Raw genomic sequence first — 6,450 nt, 5'->3', positions numbered from 1 at the left:
ACTGAGCCAAGCATAACAGGCAGGGTGTATGTTTCCCCCCACACTTTTACATCTTATTCTTATGGGGGGCGCACTCTTTAGATAAAGATGTATATCAATGTGTATACTCGCGCTTACATGTTTTTTTTTTTTAACCTTTTGTACTTTGTTTCTCCACTTTTCAAAGCTATTGAAAACATTTTAGATGTTGGGACGTTCGGAAAATACCTCAAAATCCTCATTTTTTTCTCATTTACAGAAAAATGGGGCGGGAACATGATTCAATAGCCCACCCCCCGGTCAAAACCAGGGATTTACGCCCCTGAATATTGACAACATCATTATGCTTCGTTGATCTTGAAAGACGTTTTTTTCAGCACTAATACTTCATACAAATTTCTAAATGAGCCTTCTCAGACAACAGCTCTACGCAGCAAAAATCGAAGTTTAATATAGGATCAACGTCTTTCAAAAGTGCACTGACCCATTCTATGGGTGGCTGGGCCAGGCTTTCCAAAAATTTTATATCGAGTCTCAACAAACATGACAATAAAACGGATCAAATATAAGTGAAAGAGTGTTTAAATAATACTACTTTCCGGATTATTGTTAGAATAGTCATTTAACACTTCTGACGTGCTCTGGTCTCGGAGCAGGTGGCTTTCCTGATCCTATATGCTAAGATGGTTGTTAAACTAAAAACATGAAGTCTAAGAGAATTAATATGGCGGTTACACACAACACAACTACAACCGTTTTTTATATTGGTTTGTGCTATGGTCCCTCTTTTTATCCAGCACAATATATAGGCCTACATGCACGCAAGGGTCGCTTTGCCAAATAGCAGCGTTCTCCCTATATGACATGCAGGGAATAATGGGCTTTGTTGGTAGTATAGATTGGCTTCCATTGGCTCTCTTTATGGAAAATTGATGCGTATTATGCTGTACATAAAAGACCTAAAATATATCCTGGTCCGGCGTCACACCAAACTCATACACTTACATAAACAGACTCATTTGCCCTTCTATTGGTTAAAACCTCTCATGTGACCGGTCACTCTCCTAAATATCATACTTAGGCATGCGCAATACTAACAATGAGTCCATATTTCATAGCAACCCATATCCACGCTACACTGGTCGCAAGTAAATCACAAGACAATTGACAAGTATAGTCATAACTAACACTGGATGCCTGTAACAATTGGTAGGCCTGTATTTGATCAACCTACATTGATGGAATTTCAAACACCAGAAAACGCAAACGGGGTTCCCTGTCATTACTCTGTTAGCCAGGCACCACAATTTTTTTAGTTCTATACTATGAGGCAAAGCAGCCACGCTAGAGCGATCACACTCAATGCAGGTAGTACTTGACCGGAACGTGCATGGAGGACTGCGGTAACGAAGTCGACATCGTAGAACTTCGATTGTGGTTTTTGTGGTGTCATTCACGGAGTGAAAGGCTATGGTTGCCAATCAAGGCAGGTGGAAAAAAAGAGATTTCATCATGAAAAGTGGCGCAAGCCTCTAAATAGACCCTTTCATCGCTGCTCAGTCAAATTGGGTGAGATCAATATGTCACTAGGTTAGATTTAGAAAATACACTTTTTTTGCACCAAAATAAGCATTTTTGAGCTATTTTCTGGATCTTTGCCTATAAGACTACTTTACATTCAAAATACAGTTTGGTAAACAAAGAGTTTTTGATTCAGCAACCCCAAGTTAGGAAGATTGATATATGTTAATAGGTTAGATAAAAATACAATTTTGCACTAAAATACGCATTTTAAAACTGTTTGTGGTTTTTTTTGCCTATAAGACCCCTTTAATCTCAAAATACAGTTTGGTAACAACGATTATTGGATTCAGCAACTCCAAGTTAGGTGAGATCAATATGTTAATAGGGTTTTTTTTTAAAAGTACTCTTTTGCACCAAAATGATATTTTTAAAGCTATTTTCTGGATTTTTGGCCTGTTACACTCCTTTACTTTCAAATACAGTTTGGTCACATTGATGTTTGGATTCAGCACCCCCAAATTAGGTAAGATGAACGTGTTACCAACTTCAATTCAAAAATGCCTCTTCTTGGCTTAAAACAAGCTTTTTAAAAAATCTCGCCTGGCCTATCCGTGAAACAGACGGGTAGCTCTGTTCGCATAAATCGTGTGCTTAGTAGCGCCATGCATTGACCCAGTTGGACGCGGAAACTTACCCGAGCCGAATTTATTTAAAAATGTATCAATGTGACTGAAGTTTACCTATAGTTCTCAAGGATGAGACAGGACGTGCATGGCCATGGAGGGGACGTTCAGCCCTCGAAATGTCTATCATGCAGTTTGAAATTTCCCGCCTCCTGTCCCGTCGTAATGTCCCCCAGGATATCACGCGGGAATCCAAAGTCAGGTATCAGAGAGCTTTGCTACATGACAATCAAATGCCCGAAGAAGGGGAAACTAATCGCTATTGTGTTTTTTACGTAGGTGTGCACGGCCAGGCACCGACGGTCACTTGTCCTAGTGATGTCACGGCATGTACTCAGAGTGGATCGACAATTGCCATCGTGTCGTGGTCACCAATGCCATCAGCCACCGATGATGTTGATGTCTTCGCATCCAGCGACATCACATGTCAGGATGGTGGAGGCAATGGAGTGGTGTCAGCTGACCCTTATGCATTGGGCACCACGACAGTGACATGTAGTGTCACCGATACTAGTGGGAATGAGGGTTCATGCCAATTTGACATCACGGTTTTGGGCCAAGGTTGGTTTAATTTTCAACATGCAGGGAACGGCAACCAGTCTACTTAGAGGGAAAATGATTTTGTGAGCAAAATAATTTACAAATTACATTTCCATTTACTTTAAACAAATACATTGTATAGAACAGAAAGCAAAACCCCCCCCACAAAAACAGCTCCCGAAGGATCACCTAAAAGAGACAAAGTCTCTGTCGAGGGGTTCCCCTGATTAAAAGGTTCACACATAAATGCAATAAAATCAAAGTGATCAAGTTATTAAATTCAATTAAAAAAATAGTTTTTTACAAAATACATCAAAAGTATATACTACATGTATCTTCAAAGAATTCTCCAAAAGGAAATGAGTACGTGCGTTACTTTTAAATAAGATTACACAAATAGGATTAAATCCCCAAATGAAACCCCTTTCTAAATGGGTTGCAGACTTTCAAAATAGGAACAAGTTTTTTTAAAGCTTTATGGACCTAGGTATTTTTGGGGTTTTCTCCTGACCGGAGAATGGTGAAAATTGTGGCTCCAATGCATGTGCACATGCACTTCAAACACACAAACGACGATTTGGACAGTATCTGAAAAGCCAGCCTGTCGTCTATTTTCGACTAATAACATAGTCAGATACGAACGAATCGAAGCAATTAATCTTCAACTCGGACAGAAACACTAAGAGGCACTACCGCGAGCGACACTACTGACGCAAGTCTGTACTAAGAACCAAACCAAGGCCATTGATCAATTGATTGTGGACGAGAAAGAACGAAGGTTTTAATTCGGCTAGTTACGCCATCTGATATCCGGTCAAATACTGGATGGGTTAAACTCTATGTAATCGTCCGAAGTGTACCACATTGATTATAAGAAGTTGCACATCCCCGGGTCCTGATTGGGTTAATTTAAAAAAACAAAACATACAAGATGAACATTTGTAAATAGAAAAAAATGAATGTTTGAGGATAACGGGTATTACATATTTTATCTCCTATACTCTGATAATATTTGCATTAATATAATAATATTTATCACAGCTTCAGACCTGGACTTGACGACTAAAACTGCCTCCCAGAGTTCTACTCGCAGTGGATTCCACCGAGCGTCACGGGCTATCGATGGACAAACTTCAACCTATTCACACACAGGTTGGTTTTTGAACACATCCAAAGATATTGCAAGAAGTAACTTACCTGTTGATTAGAATATTAACATCTTACCAAACGTTTGTCTTTGTGTGGACTGACACAATTTTCATGTTGTTGAGAAATAATGGTATCACAATGTATAACCATTATCACCCTGCACTCGTCGACTTATATTTTCACGGAACTTACTTTTTCTTGACCGCAAATCTTTAGACCCTGACGCAGATGCGTGGTGGAAAGTTGACCTCGGAGCTGCCTACTGCCTGAGAGAAATATCTGTCCTTAATGTCCTTCCAGATCACGTTGGTAAGAATAAGTAAAATGTGACCAAAATCCTAACTTTTTTCACCGAACATTACATCTGAAATAACTTCTAGCTTCGTGCATATTGCGACTATATCATGGAGCAATGATGTTTACTCTATAATTGTATATTTTTTCAAGATGGCATTCGTGTAAATTTATGTCGCAAAGAATGGGAATATTTTTTATCTCAATCATAGATGATCTGTTGGAAGGTGCGGTAGTTCGAGCTGGATTAAATTCCAATCACTTGCAAAATACTGCCGTTGGATCTCCAGTCACTCTTGCCCAAGCCGAAAGCGGAGAAGCCATCCACTTTGTGTCCAACACGGTTATAATCACGCGATATGTAAGTGTGGCTTTCACAGGCAAATCAGAGTTTCTTCACATTGCGGAGGTTATGATTGAACAATTCGGTGAGTATACAACGTTCTGTTGTAAACTTTTCCTCTTAAAAAGAAAACCAGCTCAGGGCAGAAATGTCTAGGCATATATACGAAGCTTCGCTTTTTGAACTTTGTTTTGTAAACATCTGTGTTTACGGTTCTATTATCTGAGAGGCTACTACTTTAAATGTTCCAACAACATTGAGGATAACAACTGATGTCATTAGCAAAATTGAGACAACCACAGCTGCAGAAACAACTATATATGACGGGAGCACTACAGTTGACCATGATAAATTGTCTATGTTGCAAACGTTCCAACTCGGTTATAATCGCGCGATATGTATGTTGTAAAATATTCCTTGTAAAAGCAAAACCATCTCAGGGCAGAAAATGACTGGGTATAAATACGAAGCTTTGCTTTTTAAAGTTTGTTTTGTAATCTCTTACATATGCGGTTTTATTCTCTTAGAGGGTACTACTTGGGTAACAACCGATGTCACTACCAAAATTGAGACAACTACAGCTGCAAAAACAACTACATCTGACGTCAGCACCACAGTTGACCATGGTAAATTGTCTGTGCTGCAAACGTACTAACTCGGTAATAATCGTGCGATATGTAAATGTGGATCTCTCCGGCCAACTCTCCGGAGTTTATTCACATTTTCGAGGTTATGATTGCCTAGTTTTAGACTGTTTCCAGTTCAACCAGACTGTAAAATCTGAGTTTATGAAAACCCACTCCATTTTTGAACATTTTTTTTCCGTGAAAACTTCATGTGAAACATATGGTAATTATTTTAATTTAAACAAAAAAATCTCTGACATTGCCATTCTACGCCAGAATCTTTCTGAAAGGCAAATGATTAAAGGCGAATATTGTTATTATTTGATCACAAGTTTATCTTGTAAAAACTTAACATTGTATTGGGGCGTACATTTCAAAGTTTTCTTTCGTGTATTGTAAAACAGCATCGGTGCTGACAACAGAAGGTTTAATTCAAAGCACGGATACTTCATACCCCCGGAGTAAGCCAGGTACGTTTTGCAACACTTGTTTAATTAGATTGTTATATTTAGGGGCCTAGTGAGCCGTTAGACCATGATCATTTGTAGTGGTTTGCAGTGGTTCTGTGGAGAGGTTTTGCCATATTTCAAAACTAGGCAGAGGCTTGTCAGTTTCCCCTTTCTCCCGCCTCCTTTTCTCTTCTGCCTTTATTGTTAATTCCTTTCATCAGTTTACCTGAGTAGGCCTTCATATAGTCCTCTTTTTATTTCTCATATAACCCTGTTTGAGTGGCTTCTAGCCTTGTTCATAGCGGTTATGCATACAAAATACCTGAGTTTCTAAGTTAAGTTGAACTTACAGTTTTCAGTGACTCAGCAGCATGATTTTTGAGCATTCATTTGCATGTAACTTGTCGTCTTATTTAGGTTTTACAGTTTTTACCTGCCAAGAATTTGATTGATTCTCAAGAGGTTACATTCACTGCACAAGCATTTCATTCACTGTGTGCAATTCCGAACAAAAGATGTCCACATAAAACAGTTTTCAGATACGTTCTGTGGACTTGCCCACATTCGCGCGTACACAAGCTTTCCCCCTCTCTGGTAAACAGGTTTCGAGGCATTTTTGGGCTAGGCTTATTCGTCGCAAAATGAAGTAAAACATTCATGGGAATCATAGACAAATAATTGTGTTGAAAGAGTTTTCACAATTTGACTAAAAACATTTTTTTGCAGGTTTTTTTTAACAATACGAAACAAAGGCATGTCAACACTAGGTATGTTTCGTAAACATGGGTGAAATGCTTTGCAATTAATGAAATCTGAGATGATCTCTATATTGTCTTACAGCTTCTCCAGATATAGGTGTCACT

Source organism: Patiria miniata, unplaced genomic scaffold (genome assembly GCF_015706575.1).
Source record: "Patiria miniata isolate m_02_andy unplaced genomic scaffold, ASM1570657v1 HiC_scaffold_9, whole genome shotgun sequence".
Classification (NCBI taxonomy): domain Eukaryota; kingdom Metazoa; phylum Echinodermata; class Asteroidea; order Valvatida; family Asterinidae; genus Patiria; species Patiria miniata.
This window is presented reverse-complemented; position numbering follows the sequence as displayed.